The 20363-nt window shown below is 40.2% G+C and overlaps 1 protein-coding gene across 1 annotated transcript in view; it reads left to right on the forward strand.

Annotated features, from left to right (window-relative positions):
• Positions 1 to 20363, forward strand: part of morn2 (MORN repeat containing 2) — a 137133-nt gene that overhangs the window by 62072 nt on the left and 54698 nt on the right. Inside the window, exons 5-7 of the transcript XR_011355883.1 lie at positions 725 to 771; positions 6580 to 6746; positions 7332 to 7554. The gene's annotated coding sequence lies outside the window, so the exon portion shown is untranslated. The remainder of the gene's footprint in view (positions 1 to 724; positions 772 to 6579; positions 6747 to 7331; positions 7555 to 20363) is intronic.

The raw sequence follows: 20363 nt of genomic DNA on the forward strand, positions 1-20363 counted from the left end.
CAATGCAGTAAAAGAAGTAGTGTTTACATAGTGTCTACTATAAAAGAAATAAATAAATAAAGGAAAAGAATAAATAAAGAAAAGAGAGACTTAGTGTGAACATTCCTGAGCTTGGACCAAGGTATGATCACCATCTGTAGAGGAATGAAATGTTTTTTAATCAGTCACAAGAAAAAGAATGCCCATGAACCATGGCTTCTCCATTTGAACCTTCCTTGACTTTAGCTGTATTCAATGACTATTTCCTGAGTCAGTTTTGAAGATAGTCTTATGCATGGCAACAATGAACAGGACAGTTGCAACGACTTATGGTCTTATCATTGAACTTCAGTCGTGCCAATTTCTCCATCTAAATTTCAGTAGAAAATGTCCTAAAGTTACTATTTAAAGATTGATACTTGAGTTAAGATTGTAGAGCCAAACCAGAAGAATTGATGAAGTATGTCGAAGTGTCTACTTCACCAGATTGGATAAGAGTGTGAAGAATAGCTTCGCTGCTTGTCCTGGAAAACTTTCCAATTCCGCTACCTATGTTGCAATTACCCTTTCATATCTGCCATTCAGTCTGCTTCCACCATTCTAATAAACAGTGCATTCCAGATCAGAAGAACCTGCAGTCCTCTGTGTTTTTTGATTATTATCTTAAATCTGTTATGTTTGGATCCTGATTCTTTAACAGAATGAAACACTCCAAAACTTAATTTATTTGTATTTATTTCATAAGAGATCAAAGGCATCAAGGAGACAGATGTAGCCTTACAGATTTCACAGGTACATGTTCTTTCATTGTAATTTTGTAAACATACCTTAGGTCTTCATTGTGCAGCTTACATAATGTTGCTGAAGCTTGTGTAGTGTCTTCTGTACAGTTTGCCATATAATCTTGCAATTTGCAGTACTTTCCTCCACTGGAGTCAGCCCTGAACCTGTGATAAGGGTGGTACTGTTGTTTTTTGTGGAGATTAAATATGGCACATTGTAACACCTTGGTATACCTTGATATTAAGTTTCACCGTACCTTGGTGAAGGGCTCAAGCCCGAATCATGGATCCGCTGAGTTTCTCCAGCATTGTGTTTGTACTTCAATCACAGGGTCTGCAGATTTTTGTGTTTTACTTTCTTTTGGATAAAGATATTTGTTTGGTTGCAATCAGTAGTTATTGGGGTGCTGCAGGGATTGGTGCTGGGCCCATAACTGTTCATAATATACTAAAATGACTTGGAGGAGGTGTAATGGATTATAAATATTTGAAGAATTTTGTAAGATTTAGAGTAGGTTACATACATACACACATTTTAAAACAGATCTTATTTGAAAGACAAGAAATACTGAAGATCTCTGGAGAATGTAAGCACCTTTCACAAGTAGATGTTAATTGAACTGACGTCATAAAATGAATGACCATTGTTATGAACTGGTGCCAGGATAGCTACAAGTACCTTTCTGCAGGGTGCTTACAGGAAGGTCACACCTGGGTTTTGCTTATCTAACAACAGCTTGAGCAGAAGAAAGAACTCCTGTTGTTTGCTGAAGAAGATGGGGGTTTTGCAAGTGAGTGGGTCACATGGGTTTGCTGGCAGTCTCAGTTGGAGAGGGAGGAGAAGCCCTCTCAGCCTGTGTATGTGTCACTGAAAAGCAGCTGAACAGTGCAAGCCAGGAAGAGCTGGTTGAAACTGATGAAAAGTTCCAAAGGCAATGAATGACTGAAAGTGCTATCTGTCTGATGTTTCTCTTGGAATAAGAGGAACAGAAGGAGCTCTGTCGTGACCTGAAAGAAAGAGGTTACCATCTGGAAAATCCTGATGGAGCAAGTTTCATCAACAAGACTTTGAGGTGACTAGTGGTGGTACCTCAGTTGTGGAAATCCTGGAACAACACATCTCTCTCTGCAAACCCTACAAGAACCTCCCTGAGTGGTAAACATTTACCTTTGCAACACCAAAGCCTGGTGAACTTTATACATGTTAAATTCTGTGCACAGTATAAGAATTGCCTGCAACCAGAGAACTTGGAAGAAGTGAGATTGAACTGTGAACCAAAGAACTTTTCTTAAATTTACACACACATTACACACACGTGTGCTTAGAGTTAGAAGGGGATTAATTTGGGTTAGTTAAGTATAGACTTAAGTTAAAGCTTGATTCTATTTTCATGTTTAAAGTTGATTAAAAATAACTTTTGTTTTAAAGACCACTTATCTTGGTGAATGTCTTTTGCTGCTGGGTTTTGGGGTCCTGTGGGCTTGTAACAGAGGGGACTTAGGGTATCTAATTTTGCTGATGACACTAAATTGAATGGAAAAGTGAATTGTGTTAAGGACACAGAAAGTCCATAGATACATATAGATCAGTTAAATGAAGGTTCTGGTACAACATTGTTATGTTATCCAGTTTGTAAGGAAAATAGTAAATAGTGTCTGGAACACGCTGCCAGGGGAAGTGATGAAAGCAGCCACATTAAAGAGGCAGTTAGACAAGTACATGAACAGGCAGGGAATGGAGAGATATAGAACGCATGCTGGCAAATGGGATTACTTTAAATTGCCATTATGGTCAGCACAGACATTGTTGACTGAAGTGTCTGCTCTTGTGCTGTACTCTTCTTTGTTTTATATTCTATGCTCCATTACTTCTTAGTTTAGAAAATCTGATAGCTTTGAAATTCACAGTGGAGTTATTTTAAGTGGTAGGGATATGATTCTTTTTTTTTTCCTGAGTGTAACATGCTTACATCAATTTCCTAGTCAAATTCTCCCATTTACAAAATTTGACTTGTCGCTTCCAGTCATCAATCCTCCTTGCACATCTGGTGCAGTTTCCTCATCCAACCTCTGTGCAACATTCCTATTAAGCGCGGCAGAGGAAGTTCAATTGGCATTGGATATTCTGAGCTAGGCCCCCGCAGGTAAATATTACATCTTGCCCTCCTTCATGCCCCACCCCCTCTGCTCCAAAAATCTCCCACTCACCCCAATTCCAAATGCAGCCCAGGCATCCTGACTTACAAAATCCCATCAGTGGCCTCAATCTCCACAGCACTTTCCCTCCATGTAACAATGCAGATAGGAAAACAATGAATTTGCGTTGCAGGGACACCACTGAAAGTGGACGTCAACTTCAAGCCATTGTCCATGTGGTATTATTGTTTCTAATTTTAGGAAAGACATTGTACAAATGAAACATCAATTACACAAAGACTGAAGTTGATGAGACTCAAGGTTTTTATTTATGGACAGCATCCCTGTGTTAGTTGCTCACAGACCCAGACTCGAATTGAGCGCAGGCTTATGGCATGACAGCCTTTATGGGGAAGAAAGGGGGAGGAGTCATGAGCCAGCCAGTGAGAGCAGGGACAACCAGGAAAGGTCAAGACATTTACATTTGGCAAATACATACAATAGTGGTTTCACCTCAACAAATACAAACAATTTCTTTTATTATATTGCAATCATATGATTTAAGAAATATTAAAAAAAAACTATTTTTGTTCCAATTATACAGATCTACAAGAATCAATTATTAAATAGGTCAATATAATAAATTTCTGTGACTCTCTCATTCTGGCTAAATGATCTCCAACATGCAACAAATCCTTGAGCCTCACAGCAGAAACCCATGGACTCTCACAGCTACCTGGATTATACATTTTCTCACCCTATCATGTGTAATCACATTCTCCCAAATCCTCCATCTCCACCACATCTGTTCCACTCTAGGATAACTGAAATGTCCTCTTTCTTTAATAAAAATGGATCCCCTTAAACTGTCATGAATAATGGCAATAACTGCACCTTCTCTTTTTCTTATATCTCTACCCTTACCCCTCATCACCCCAGACAGAATAATGATAGAATCACTCTAGTCCAGACTTCCCCCCTCACCTCCCCAATTCGCCTCCACATCTGATACATTATTTGCCAAAACTACTTCTACCACCATCAGCAGAGCCCCACTACCCTTTGCACCCCTATCAAATTTTCACAGAGATAAATCTCTCCAAGACTCCTGAATCCACTCTTCCTTTTCAAACTAGTTCCTACATCTCCTCCCTCACCTCCACCCATGGCTACAAACAAACCTCTCAGGTGAGGCAGAGCTTTACCTGCACATCATTCAACCTGATCTACTCATTCACAGTACTTGGTGTGGCCTCATCTACATCAGTGAGACCAAATGCAGATTGCACGACTGGTTTACTGAATGCTTTCACTCTGTTTGTGGGTCTAACCTTGATCTTCCTTTAGCCATCCATTTCAACTCCCACAGCTATTTCTACAATAGGTCTGTCCTCAGCTTTATCCATTGTCAGCGTGAGGCCAAATGTAAACTTGAGGAAAAACACACCATACTCCTCTTGGACAGCCTTAAACATAATGGCATGAACATTAATTTTTCAAACTTTAAGTAACCCCCATCTCAATTGCTTCCACTGTTTTCATTACTTCTTGACCTTCCTAGTGGTCTCTTCTTCCACTTGTCTCTCCTCCTCCAGGTTTCCCCTCTTTATATCTATAATATTTCCCCCTTTCTACCTTAGTCTTGATAAAAGTCCCGATCTGAAATGTTTTCTGATCATTTCTACCCATGTCTGACTTGCTGAGTTCTACCAGCAATTTTTTTGTTTGTCCAACATGTAACTGTTAAGTTTAAAATGATTTGTTCTTCATTTCAAAGTGATTTATATATAAAATTATGAGGGACTTAGGTGAACAGCCAACACATTTTTCCTGGGGTGATGAGGAAATACTAGAGGACATCTGTTTAACATGAGTGGAGGAAAGTTTAGAGGGATGTCAGAGGTAAGTTTTTTTTTAAACGCAGTGAGTGGTGGATGGCTGGAATCCATTGCTGGTGGTAGTAGTACAACAGGGATAGTCAAAAGACATAGATAGGTACATGGATGTAAGAAAAATAGAGGGTTATGGATGTGTGGTAGATTGTTTTGGAATTGGTTTAGATAGGTTGGTGCAACATCAAGGGCTAAAGGGCCTGTACTGTTCTATAATGTTCTATGTTCTAACCACAACACAGCTTGTGTTCATATGATGTTTTCTAGATCATAAAATATCCCAAATCACTTCACAGAACCACTATCAAATAAAGTAGAACTGCTGCCTCACAGTGCCAGAGACCAGGTATAATATGGGTGGAGTTAGCATGCTTCCCTGTGACCATATATAGTTCTTCAGAGTGCTCCAGTTTCCTCCCACACCCCAAAGATACTGGAATAAATAGACGATGCAAATTACCCCTAGTTTGTGGATGAAAGGTAGAATCAGGCAGGGGTGAAGGGGGGGGGGGTGGTGGAGGTGGGAAATTGATGACATTGTGGAGAGAATAAAACGGGATTAATGTAGGATTAGTGTAAATGTGTGGTTGATGATTGACATGACCTCAATTGGCCAAAAAGTCTGTTCCAGTTCTGTATTTCTCAGTGAATGTAAACATTGACAACTGATCAAAAGCTTGGACAAAGAAATGGCTTTTAGAGTTTCCTATTGAAATTTGTAGGGAACAGCAAGGTTTAGAATTTTAGAATTTGGGGCTAAAGCAGCTAAAAGCAACGTTGTGAGAAGTGGAACAGTTAAAATCTGGAAGACCACTGGGGTATCAGAGTTTTCCATGGATAGGGATGGCAAGGCCATGGAGGAATTTGAAAACATGGATAAGATGTTTAAACCAGAAATCAATGTAATTAAGCTAGTGCAGGATGATGAGTGAATGAGATTGTGAAGGTTAGGAACCAGACAAGACTGATGGCGACTGGCATCAAATCACATGAAGCAGAGTGCAGGTAAAACGCTAGTTTTAATAAGCTAATATATACAGCTAGGTCTTGAGGTCTTGCCTCTGTGAAAGCCTAGGCCAGAATGAAGGGGAATGGGTCTCCACTGGTTTATATATGCAAGGTCACCAGGTGAGCCACCTGGTGACCTAGTGGTGTAATAATATACTACCACACTTACATTTATGTAGAATGGCATACAGACATACATGTGATGTATGCAGTGTCAGATATGCTGGAATGTTCACTATGTTAATTATCTGTATTTGGAAAGCAATAATTGAAGGTACTGAACCTGAAACATTAACCTTTTCTCTCACCACAGAAGCTGCCTGATCTGACAGGTTTTCCAAGTTTTTCTATTTTTATTTCAGATTTTCACCACCTGCATATTTTTGATGTTAGTTTACAATTAAACAATCACCTAAAAAAAGAGGTGCATTTATTAAACATCTTCCCTGACATAGCCATGATAGCTCTTTACAGCCAATGAACTACTTGAAGTGTGACACAAGAAATGTACCAGTCAATTTATACATAGCCCTAACTGGTAATGTGACAATTTGTCTTTTTGATATTATTTGACAAGACACCAGGTACAATTTTCAAACAAGTTCCATGTTGTCTTTTATGTACTATTTTGGAACCTAGACAAGGTTTCACATGGAAGGACCACATCTGACAATGCAGCACACCCTTAATACTGCACTATGGCATCAGTCCAGATAATGTTCTCAAGTCTTGAGTTGTACTGTAAAATGTTATCCCTATTTACATTATTCAATGTTTTCCAGTTCCAGGGTTTGGCAGGAGAACTGAAAGTGACACTCTCAAGAACCATGCAGATGCTGACAAAAATCGAGGATGTTAAACTCTTCCTAGAGGAAAGAGTTTGGATTTGTGAACTCGAATGGCAAGAACAGCTGATGCAGTTGAAAGAAACAGTCATTACTTTTAAGATGTGAGCTCAATTCCATAATATCAAAGAATATACTTCTGCTCAATTTCTTCTGAAGGTTCAACATTCATAATATTTGTGTTGTCCACTATGGTAGCATTCCTCTTTATCATTCAAAATCCTCCACATAATAAAAGATTCTGTTAAATTGTGCCGACCTTGCTCTTTTTCTTCTGCCAATTGTCTGCTGTATTTTTAATTACTAAGATTGTATCTGTCCCTTTAACTAATTCTCGTAGTGCTTTCGACTGTCTTAAGATATCTTATTTTCTTTAATCTTGTATCGTATACCTCCTCCAACACCAAGATTTTTTATTCTACCTCTGAAATATCAGCTTGCCTCCACCCCAACATGAGATATTTGCTGCTAAAGCTCTTATTCATTGTTATTTCTGAATACAACAACTTTTCCAATGTTCCTCAGGCTATCATGCCTATTATATCCACTAACCTACATTTGCCATTGTATCCTAAAGCATAACCTTTTCTACTTCACCTTTATGCTTACTGATCCACATATGTTCACTAATCTATATTAGATTCTCTTCACCAAAGTTTTAATTTAAAATATGCAATTCTTGTTTTCAGATCCCTTTATAGCCTTGCTCCTCACAGTTGGTGTCATCCTACAAATCTGAGACATCTCCACATTACTTTGCTTCTGGCTTCTGACCCTGATGTTGCTCCACTGTATCGGTGACAGATGTGCCTTCAGACACAAGGTCCTACCTAAACTTCCTTGTTTAATTATGCTTCTTAGAACCAACCTCCCTTGGGCACCTTAACTAATAAGGTAGAGTGCGTTAAGGAGGTGAGTGACATAAAATTATGTTTTGATATTGTTCCTGTGAAGCTTCTTGAATTTATAACCACATTAAGGATGATACAGAAATACAAAATCTTATTTTTAAATCCTTCTCGTTCATTCTTTTCATCATCTTAAATACCCATTGAAAACATTTAGAATGTCGTTGGTTTTATAAAAACAGCCATGACCGTTCAAGAGTTTAACACATGGTTAATGTAGCAGTGCCAGTGATTGGGACCTGGATTTGAATCCTGCACTGTCTGTAAGGAGTTGGTACATTATCCCCCAGTCTATGTGGGTTTTTCCTGGTGGCTTTGGTTTCCTCCCACCCTTCAGAACATACTGCAGATTGTAGGCCAATTGGGTGTACATGGGTGGCATTGGCTTCTGGGGTGAAATGGCCTATTACCATGCTGAATGTCTAAATAAATATCCTCAAAACATCAGATATCTGTGCTATGTCTTTTATTGTGCTTCAATAGCCAATGCATTATGAGATCAAAAGTACACACATCACTCCGACTTTGGTCTTACTGAGTTCTTGTTTAAATTTATTCTTTGGTTAAATTTCACTGTTCTGTACTCCACTTTATTTATGGTCTGATGGATTTGTACCCCTTTTTGTCTTCTGAAACCCTTCTCTTCCCATTCAAAATATTATTTTTATTCCCAATTGTTAATTACCTAATTTTCCTTAATGGTTTGGAATGAATTATAACCATTTTAATATTGCCTGTAATTTTGAACAGTTTTGTGTTAAATCATTTGATGTACATTTTGCACAGAATCCACCCCAACACTGAACACTATAAGATTCATCTTCCCATTTCCTTCCACTCAGTGAATCTGGCCTTAGTTTACTTCAAGTTAGCTTTTTATTTCAATTTTATACACACTTATACAAACCTTAATCTTCTCCAATAGTTTCCTGCATGGTAATCCATCAAAGGCTTTTGGTAGATTCAAGTACACAAATCCATTGCAGTTCTACTAACCTTCACATCTGTTACATCTTAAAGGACTTGGAGACCTGTCAAAGGTCCTGCTCCTTTCTGAAATCTGCATTAGTAGTTTGATGTAGTTAGTAGTTTGATGAAAGAATGTCCATTATGCCTATTGTATCTATATAGCTTTTGCAATCTTGCAAAATGTTTCCTTTTTAAGTCTGTTCAGTTTCTTTCAGAAACTCATCGTTAATTCTGCTTCCTTCAGGTTGTACAACACTGATGACATCAACATGCAGCATGTAAAAATATTTCTCCACATTTCTCTCTTCAATTTTGTTGAATGTCTTTACTCTTGTCTTTGCTTAAAGATCATAAAATTGCCAAGCCACAGTTTCTGCATTTGCAACATGAGATGAAAATATTGTTCATGTATCATAGAGTCACAGAGCCAAAGAGTGTGGAAATGGGGCCTTGGCCCAACTTTCCCATGCTGAACAAAATGTCCCATCCACACTAGTCCCACCTGCCTGTACTTGGAAATATCTCTTTAAACCTATCCTCTCCATGCATCCATCCAACCACCCTATCTACCTGTGACTCCATTTTCAAGATACTATGTATCTGTACTCCTAAATCTCTCTGCTCTACAACCAGTGCTGGATTAAGATATTTCAGGGCCTATAGCATTTATTTTAAGGGGGCCCAAAATTGTGCTGGATGGCACATACGTGGTTCTAAATAGTGCCGGTTGGTGCATGCACGGTGATGGGGAAGTGTGACAGTGGCGCCCACTCCCACCCTGAGAGAGTTTCTGACACTGACCCTGCATGTCCATTTTGGTAAGTTTGAAATAGTCTTAATTATTCTTAACAAAATGATACTATCTTTGTCAGATCACTTTATATTCAGTGATTACCAGTGAAGTATCTAGGGAACATAGCACCTATGGCAAGCACTGAAAATGCACCCCCCCCCGATAAAACTTACTTACACTTTGTTAAAACAAAACTTTGATATCCATAATCACCCAGGCAGCTGGAACCTCTACTGCTCATCATTACTATTTGCAGCATGCAGGTTCCCTGACCTGGGAACGAACGAAACTAGCCAGTTGACTGAGGGGCTGAGGTGAGGATTTTGTTTTGTTCTGCTAAGGCGCGTTTCCATTTTCATCTTTGTGCAGCGGCTATGAGATACCACACTGATGGTCTGTGTTAATAACCCCAATAAAAGGTGATAATTAGCTAAGATTACTAACCTTCAATTTAAATAGAGTTATTAGCACAGACTATCAGTGGAATCTGATCGCCACTGCACAAAGATGAAAACTAAAATGTTTCTCATAATTCATAGTACATAAATGTGAGGGCTACTGAAAATACATATGTTACTTTCGCTACTACATTAATCTGGCACTGTCTACAATACTCCTTAGATCCCTACTATTCACTGTATGTGTCCTACCCATATTGGACTTCCCAAAATACACCTCACATTTCTCTACATTAAGTTCCATCAAACATTCCTCTGCCCACCTGTCTAACTGACAAAGATTCTACTGCAATTCCTGTCGACTGTTTTCACTATCTACATACCTGACCCTCTAGTCTCATCCACAAACATGCTAATCTTGCCATGTACATTTTCATCTAAATCATTGACATAGATGACAAACAGCAATGGGTCTAGAACTGAACACTCGTCACAGGCCTTCAGTCTGAGAAACAACCTTCCACCATCACCCTCTGCTTTCTTCCATGGAGCCAATTTTCTATCCAGTCTGTTTTCTCTTCTGAGATTCCATGTGATCTAACCTTCCAGATCAGCCTACCATGCAGAACTTTATCAAATGCCTTGCTGAAATCCACAGAAAGCAATATCTACAGTTCTGCCTTCATCAACCTTTTTGGTCACATCTTCAAAAACTCAATCAAATTTGTGAGACATGACCTCCCACTTACAAAACAGTTCTGCCTATCACTAATCAGCCTTTAATCATCCAAGTGCATTAACATCTCTCTCAGAATACACTCTGGTAACTCACTGGCCCATTGTCCCCAGGCTTTTCCTTACATCCCTTCTTGAATAGAGGAACGATATTTGACACCCTCCAGTCTTCTGTCACCTTACATGCACTTAATGATAACTCATAAATCTCAATCAGGGCACCACCAATTTCCTATCTAACTTTACACAGTGTTCTCCAATATATCTGATTAGGCTTAGGAAATGGGTCTGCCTTTGTACACATCAGGACCATCAGCATCTCCTCAACTGTAATTCGGACTGTTCAAAAGGCACAACCATCAACTGTCCCAAGTACCCCAGTCCTCATGTCTTCACAGTAAAAACATTGAGAACCTTGCTTGTCTCCTGAGCCTCCACACAGGATTAATTCCTGTGGAGTCCCATTTTTTTTCCCTCTTACTACTCTTTTATTTCCTTATCACCATTCAATATTAAATTCCACTAGTTTACCCCTCCTTCAAGTTTTCACATGAGAAAACTCTAAGGAGAGGCATGGTTAGTGTAGCAGTTAGCACTGCGTTATTACCACACAGTGACCAGTGTTCAAATCCCGCTCTGTCTGTAAGGATTTTGTACGTTCTCTCCATGCCTGCGTGGGTGCTCCAGTTTCCTCCCATCCTTCAAAAAAAAACCATATGGGGATTGGAGGTTAATTGGTGTATTTTGGGGGCATGGACTCATGGGCTGGGAGGGCCTGTTACCATGCTGTATGTTTGAAAAAAAAGAAATGTCTGTAGTTATATAGATTTGTATATAGTTCAAGTGGTTATTATGATGGTCATTATAAACTGTCAGATATTCTAGAAAGGGAATGTTTTTCAGTATTGAGTTCATAAAATTTATAGCGAAAGCTTTAAGTGCTATGGCAATATCATCTTGATCTTAACAGTGAATATATTCAATTCAATTTCTGTTAATTGCTCCAACAATAACAACTTTCATATGTACAACACTATTAACATGGTAAAACATCCCAAAGCAGGTGTTTTTCAGATAAAGTTTAACATCAAGCCAGGTGAAGTTAAAAGTTTGTGTGATAGTGGATGTTTAACGATAGTGTTACAAGCCCAAAGGACCCCAAAACCTAGCAGCAATAAACATTCACCAAGACAAGTGGCTTTCAAAACAAAGGTTATTTTTAATCAACCTCAAAGGTGAAAATAGAATCAAAACATTAACTTAACTCTATACTTAACTAACCCAAATTAACCCCTTTCTAATTCTAAGCGCATGTGTATGCAATGTGTGTGTAAATTCAAGAAAAGTTCTTTGGTTCACAGTTCAATCTCACTTCTCCTTCTTCCAAGTTCTCTGGTTGCAGACAATCACCATACTGTGCACAGAATTTAACATGAATAAAGTTCACCAGGCTTGGTGCTTGAAAGGTAAATGTTTACCACTCAGGAAGGTTCTTAAAGGGTTTGCAGAGAGAGATATTTGTTGCTCCAGGATTTCCACAACTGAGGTACCACCACTAGTCACCTCAGAGTCTCGCTGATGACACTTGCCCCATCAGGGTCTTCGAGATGGTAACCTCTTTCTTCAAGCTGCCATAGAGTTCCATTCCTTCCTCTATTTCAAGAGAAACATCAGACAGATAGCACTTCCAGCCATCTACTGCTCTGGAAATTGCTTTCATCCATTTCAAACAGTTTTCCCTGGACTGCACTTTTCAGTTACTTGTCAGTGTCCCACACACTGACTGACTGAGCTGTTAACTCTCTCTTCCAACTCAAACTCCAAAGAGGGCATGTGACTCATGTCTTGCAAGACCCCACCTTCTTCACCAAAAACAACAGGAGTTCTTTCTTCTTCTCAAGTTATTATCTTAGGTAAACTGATAGACAGCATGATTCCAACAAGACAATTGGTCAAGCATTTTATGATGTCAGTTCAATTAACACCTACTTGTGAAAGCTGCAATGTGAATTCTTCAGTCTTTCAAATAAGATCTATTTTAAAATGTGTGAATGTATGTGACCTACTCTATATCTTATAAATTCTCCCCAAATATTAATATTGTTACAATAGGCTCAAAAGAAGAGAGGCTCCAGTGATCTAAAAAGTCCTCAATGATGGAGCAACAGGAGTAAGATGTGGCCCTGACCACTGTGAAGGAGAAAAATATGAAACAGGACAGGGACCCCTGTCATTGTGGTTAACTATCCCATAAAACATGGCCACTAGCCACCAAGATCACTCTGGTGGAACATGGTACTGCGGACATGTCCTCACTGTGCTGGACAGGCTGGCCCACCTTCTGTACCTATAGCTCCTCCCCATAAGATCCCCTAATCAAGGCTGAGCCCTAGACTCCTCCCTCATACCTGCCTTCCACGTGAGCCATGTCGGACTCTGGCTTTACCCTACCCTCAATTTAGTCTATGTGTCGTCTGAGTCCAGCGTGCTCGTTGAATGAAGTGATAGGAGAAGGTATTTTAACCATATAACCATTTCGGTTTCACAATCAGTTTATGACACAACACAAGAATAAAGCTGAACAGAGCTCTGGTTCAGTCGTTAGTTCATAGGTCACCTGCTCAGTGAGCTATTCCCCAAGACTGACCCCTATTGTCCAGTCTCTTCGGTTTATATAGATCAATCTTATTACATTGACCAAGTATTGGCTTTCTTTGCTAGATTCCTTGCATAAGATTTTTATCTCAAGCAATTTCCTGCTATGCAGTTATCTAGGGTGTAGACCTCCTATCTGATGTTCCAGCATGCTAGCTTGAGTTTGTGAGCATCTTTTGAGGGGGAGGACGTGGAGGGGGAGGACGTGGACATGTCCTCGGGCCTGCGTAAAGGAGCTTTTAGGTGGATTGCAGTGTGCACAGTACTGGCCCCACCCTTTACACCCATGGTTCGTGTGCCGTGGCCAAGCAAGCTGGGACGTGGCAGCGAGGGCCTTGGGTCGTAGGTTTTATATCGGAGTGGCCTTCTCCTATGCAGGTTTCTTACCCAGGCTGGAGGGGCCTGCCTCCCCTCCTAGGTTGGACCATACCTGGTTGCAATCCAACCTGTTGGCCTCCGCCTGCTTCTTGGGGCCTCTGCCTGCTTCACTCTGCCGAGACCGAGGCCACCGCCTCCCCCTCGCTTTTGCCTGGACCGGGGCCTCCGCCTGCCTCATTCTACCGAGGCCAGGGCCGCCGCCTCCCCCCACCCCCGCCCGGATCGGGGCCGCCACCGCCCACCCTCCGCTCGGACTGGGGCCGGGGCCGCCGCTGCCTACCCTCTGCCCGGACCGAGGCCGGGGCTGCTGCTGCCTTCCCTGTGCCCGGACCGGGGCTGCCGCCTCCTTCTTTCTGCCCGGACTGGGGCCTCCGCCTGCTTCGCTCTGCCGAGCCATTGTCATACCCACACTCCTGTTCGGTTCCGAATCATGGGTCCTCTACTGGCATCACCTACGGCTCCTAGAACGCTTTCACCAGCGTTGTCTCTGCTCCATCCTCAACATTCATTGGAACGACTTCATCACCAACATTGAACTACTCGAGATGGCAGAGGCCAACAGCATCGAATCCACGCTGCTGAAGATCCAACTGCGCTGAGTAGGTCACGTCTACAGAATGGAGGACCATCGCCTTCCCAAGATCGTGTTATATGGCGAGCTCTCCACTGGCCACCGAGACAGAGGTGCACCAAAGAAGAGGTACAAGGACTGCCTAAAGAAATCTCTTGGTGCTTGCCACATTGACCACCGCCAGTGGGCTGATATCGCCTCAAACCGTGCATCTTGGCGCCTCACAGTTCGGCGGGCAGCAACCTCCTTTGAAGAAGACCGCAGAGCCCACCTCACTGACAAAAGACAAAGGAGGAAAAACCCAACACCCAACCCCAACCAACCAATTTTCCCTTGCAACCGCTGCAACCGTGTCTGCCTGTCCCGCATCAGACTTGTCAGCGACAAACGAGCCTGCAGCTGATGTGGACATTACCCCTCCATAAATCTTCATCCGCGAAGCCAAGCCAAAGTAAGTAAGTCCTCCTATCTTAATCCTCAGGCCAGAACATCCTGTTGTCTTGATCAGAAATCAATTCATACCCCAGATAGATATTTCTAATTATTTCTTTGTTCTTGTCTGGCCATAATCTGTTCTACTCAACACCTCCTTATGCCTTAGCATTCCTACTAAATTGGTTTATCCATTTTCTTTGTCTCTGACATTCTCAGTCATGGTACTCTGTTCTCGTCTGGCCATTGTCTTCTGTTCTACTCAAAACCTCCTTATGACTTAGCATTCCTACTAAATTGGTTTATACATTTTCTCTCTTTTGTATTTGGAGGCAGCAAATTCTAAACCGTATAATTGAAGTAAATAGTAAATTGTTACATAGTAATGGATTAATGAATACATAATGAATATTACATAGGCATATTTTCTATGATTACTTAACCCCTTGGTTCCAACACCCAGCAGCATGTAGAGGCATGTCTGGATTTTCTGATCAATAAAGCTTCATGTCTGTAAGTAGTCATTGATCACGGCACAATCACATGGACATAAGTGTGCACAAGAGTCAATATGGCACCCAAGGGTATCCATCAAATTTGTGCTAATGGACATCACCCTTAATTTTGAAAGACTGCTATTGCCTGACAAAGAAAGAAAGAGAGAGGTTTAATGATCTGGGAGATCATTTAGGGTTAAAGGCCTGGCCAGAAGTATTACTATCACTAATGAAAAAGTGGAGTATTAGATATCTACAAAAGTTAATAGAGTTGAAGGAGATTAGAGTATTAGAGATGGGTGAGGCTGTTGGGAGGTAGCAGGGAAAAGAGTTTAAATACCACAGAGGTAAACAAGAAAATCTGCAAATGCTGTGTTTAGTGCAGCACACACATGATCTGGAGAAACTCAGCATCCATAGTAAAATCTACATTTTGGGCCTGAGCCCTTCATCAAGAATGTTGAAAATCAGGCATATGCCTGAATAAAAAGATGGTAAAGGGGGGAGGAAGGGGAAATGGAAAGAGCAGAAGTGAACAGGTAAGAGGTATAATAGGTGGATATAAGTGGGAGCGTAGAAGGGAAAGAAGTTGAGAGGTGATGGGAATAGAGCAGAGGGCTAGGAAGGACAGCTTTCTGACAGGAAAGGGAAGGAAATGGAGACCTGCAAGAGGGAGACGGAGTGGTGAGGGAAAAAGGCTGGGGAAGGGGGTGAAGAGAAATTGGAGGTCGATATTGATGTATCTGGTTGAGACTGCTAAGACAGAATATAAGGTGTTGTTCCTCCAATTTGAGGGTGGCCTCAATTTGGCAGAATGTGAACCACATTCACTTTACTAACAAGTATTTTGTCTTTGTAGATTCTTTTCACATTATTTTACCCTTTTGTGACCTTTCCTACTACAAAAGAATTCATCATTTCAATTTTATTTTGAGTCACTTTCAGGAAGCTCTTTTCAAGCTCACAATTCAGCAAGATAACCAGTAGCTCTGATCTTTGCATATGGTTTTGAACAGAGGGTTATTTATTATGTAATCAGGATATAGAAACAATCAAACATTTATTTTTCCACTGTTCATTTCGGAAAAGTTTTTGAAATAATTATTATTCTGGCAGAATTGCCAGATTTGTTGTTATGGGAGCAAAGGAAGGAACTTGGGAACCAGGAGTAAACCATTCAGCCCTTGGGTTTGTACCGCCTTCAAATTAGATCATGATTTAATTCTGTTCAACTGTTGTAATGCAATAGCTATGGCCAAGCACATCTGGCAGTGGTGGAAAGATTAAATCAGATGCACAAAAGAGACTAGAATAAAGACCTCTGATGTATAACTGGTGAAGTTTAGAGAGAAAGGGATGGTAAGGGGACTGGGAGCAGGGTTGGGAAATGGGGTCCCTTGAGTTAGGAACTGTCCACTGTTAGGTCTGCTTTGTTCATGAATGAGTGAGACAAACACCAGACTGAGTCGAAATCAGGGTTCTTTGTTCTTTATTACCGGATTGTAACACTTGCGACTAACAATGTTAGTCGGAGAATGCATTCTGCCGTTATCAGCAAAATGGTGATTTTTTATACCCTTGGATACGTGCTTAGAACATCATCATATCATTACTTGTCCAATGACTAAAACTGTTGCTATCCTTTCCCTGCTAGCTTCCTGCCTCTCAATCCATCAATGTCTCGCTTATCTTGTAAGTACAAGGATGCATTCACATCTTGTTACAGCCCTGCCCAGGGTAACTCCTTACACATTCCCATCTCATGATGTTTTACCTTACACCACCTCGGGTAGGGTTTAACTCCCAGATCCACTCATGATGTGGGATGCACAGGATCCACCCAAGAAAACTGCTGATCAAATATGTTCCAAAGGCACAAAGAGATCTATTCCTCATATGTGAAGCCATACCAAGACTTACAGTTGTAACAAGGGGATTATGGAGGTGACTTAATAGAAGTATATAAGATTATGAGGAGTTTAGACAGGGTGGACAGTCAGCACCTTTTACTGAGATGACAATAGCAAATACCAAAAGACCTCTGTTTCAGGAGGAAAGTTTAGGTGAGATGTCAGAAGGATGTTTTATTTTAAATGCAGAGAGTGATGGGTGCCTGGAATACATTGCCAGGGGTGATGGATGGAGGCAGATACAATCAGGACATTTAAAAGACTCTTAGATAGGCACATGAATGAAAGAAAAATAAAAAGAGTTATGGGTGTAAGGTTGGGAAAAATATCAGATTGTTGTGGAGTAAGTTTCCATAGATTGGCACAGCATCATAGGCTGAAGGGCCTGCACTGTGCTGTAATGTTTGATGGGAAAGTGAACAAAGGGATGTCTTGGGTGAAGAGGGATTGAAGGAAGGCAACTCTTTCCATGAAATTAAGGGTGATGATCATATGGGCAGTGATGTACCAATAATGGAGACTGAGGAAAATCCATTTTAAGAGGGTGCCAGTAAGTCCTTAGGCTTTTGAATTTTTGTGCAACTTGTAGTCAAATTTTATTTGAATTCATTTTGGAGGAAGAGCTTCAAGAAACCAACAGTCAAACCATGCAATTGAGTAAAAGACAAAAAGAAATGGAAGCATGATTTGAAACACTGCAGCAGGACAAACCCCAGAGTCAGAAAAACATCGGATTTACAAGGGTGCAAAATGGGTAGAGAGAATGCTACTTTATCTTGGGAACATTTTTGGTAAACAGTATACTAATGATTGAAATTGTTGCTAAGTTATTACTTTAGAACTTACGTTTAAATGTGTGCAGTGTTTCAGGCAGCCTTAAGAAGTCCATGAGTGACAAGGACAAAACCACGGAATGCCACAGGAAAGTTGCAAACTCAAAGTCATGGATTGTTTGGCCACTAAATCATATTTCTCATAATGTGAGGTGTGTCATTTTTCTGCTATGGCATTGTCAGTAAATGCAATGTTACCCAGTAGTAATAGTCATTCTCAGGCAAGTAGTACTGAAGTTTTGATATTTAATTTTCTCTTCCTGTAAGACAATTCCAGGCTAACTATGCACTAATTTCACAGTGTTTTAGAGCAGCCCAAGAAAAGCTTTCTGATATTCCCTGTGTTACTACCAAAATTCTCTTTAGCCTTGGCTTGCTTTAATTACCCTCAACCAACCCCTCTCAATAGTGGAGTCTGGTTTGTTCAGGTTTTAATTTTTATTATAGATTTTAAAATTAAATATAATTTCCCCCTCTCCAAATCCAGTCTTTCATCTGTTGTATTCTATACCTGACCTAAACTTGAATTTGCCCACTCTAAATTTTAATTTCCTTTTTGGTCTTTGTGCTGTTGACTTCAAGCCCTTCGAGATAACCACAAAGTTAATTATTCTGTTCTTTAGTAACTGAGATGCCCTGTTATCCTTGCTGCAATGTAATCAGCTCACATTTTGTTTTTATCAAATGTCCACATAAAATTGTAAAAAAAAACATAATGTAGAAAGCCAAGTTTAATTAATGGCATACATTGTTAAATCCCATTCCACAGCAATCTTCGAACCATTATTTTTTTCATATCAATGCTGGAAGAGATTTTTTACAATTTTTCCTCAGGAATATTTTCTAATGTCTAAAATCAGTATTTAAATAGAATAGAATAATTATTTTACAAAAACTTGAACACATTTACTTATTGTTAATGTGACATTGTAAGCCTTGACCTCTCCCAGAGATTTGTGCTATATAATTGGACCTTTTCATACCTTGATGAAGGGGTCAGGTCTGAAACGTTGGTTAATCTTTGCTTCTTATAATTGCTGCATGACCTGCTGGGTTTCTCTAGCATTTTTGTGTGTTGCACTTTATTCATATTAAGCTTTTATATGTAAACTGCATCTAAGAATCATTATTCTCATATTTTAATGCAATTGTTCCACTTCTGTTCAAAGTTTAACCCATTGGTAAATTAGATTGGGCACTACTGGCATGATTCTCTTTCAAATCATATACTTGAAAAAGTTGTTAATGTGTGTGACTGCTATCTCTTGATTAACAATTAACAATTGAAGATGAGTAACCTATAACCTGTCCTTTTCTCTCACTGTCAGGCAGCAAGCAAACCCTGTGTCAAGTCACCAACATGTGTGAATTTAAAAAGTGTCCCCAAAAGGCCATGGTTGTTTTGCTTCCTCATTATGCCTGCCTGACTAATCATTAATGCACTTGTGCATCAGGTTTTTTGATGTTGCTTGAGTTCTCCTGCTACACCTGTTCATTGCAAAAAAATCATTGTCTTTGATACCTGTTTGCAATCTAATCCCAGGCCAAACAATGACATCCAGCCAGACATAATGAGGATGCCTGTGTTTCCCTTTGGTAATCTTTCATAAAATTTTCTATGAATGTTGGGAACAGCTTAGGTTAAGGTTAGAGAATTAGAGTTGTACAGCACAGAAATGGACCCTTCACCCCACCACTCCATGGTAAACATAGTGATGGTATCTGACTCCACCAGCTCCTTTGGCAATGCATACAAGATATCAGCCACTCTCTGTGCAAAATACTTACCCTCTGGTCCATTTGAAAAATCCTTAAACCTTCTGTGATGCTTCTTTTTGTTGTAATTTTTTTAAAACTTGGGTTATTTTAAAACAACTGTACTCTATTAGCTGTAGAACTCATTCTGTGTGGAGGCATGCATCTTGAATCCAACTGAAGCTGCCATAAACTAGTCTCCAAATCCCTCTAGTGGTCAGGAGGATCATTACATCCCCTTTCCTTGAGATGTTTAATCTAACATCATGACACATTAATATAGTATTCGTTTAAAGTTTGACACAAACATGAACACAATCATTGGCAGCACAAACTTTTTAAGTGTGCAGTTCATTTTCTTTTAGATAGTCAGCCTGTCAGGTGCCTTGATAACACATGTGGATCTTCTTAACATAGATGCTTGTGTCAGCTCTGCTAGTCCACTACTGTCCAGCACTGGTGGTGTTTCCTCTGATGCTGTGCAGGCTGGATCTTCTGAATTTGTCTGTTCCTGCAGTGTCTTGTATTTTCAGCAGGCTCTTTTGATTCCTATTTGATTGTCCTCTGCTCTGACAGTGTAGGATCTTGGATTTACTTCCTCCAGAACAGTTGCCTTTTTGTCTCAAGTGTTGGAACCTCAGAGTCTCACTTATGCCAGTGGCATAAACCTGAGGTCTATGCTCACTTATCATAGATTGGATTTTGTCTCCATAGCAGTCACTTTTGTTTCTATTCGACATCTTTGACATATCTATTCTTGTTTTGAGTCTGCAGAATAGGGAAGTGTGGTGCATAGTCTGCCTCCCATCAGAAGCTCAATGGGTGACATGCTATGCTCAAGTGGTGAAGCTCTTTAACTCAGTAGAGCTACATAACAATCTGAGCCT

This window comes from Narcine bancroftii, chromosome 4 (genome assembly GCF_036971445.1).
Source record: "Narcine bancroftii isolate sNarBan1 chromosome 4, sNarBan1.hap1, whole genome shotgun sequence".
Classification (NCBI taxonomy): domain Eukaryota; kingdom Metazoa; phylum Chordata; class Chondrichthyes; order Torpediniformes; family Narcinidae; genus Narcine; species Narcine bancroftii.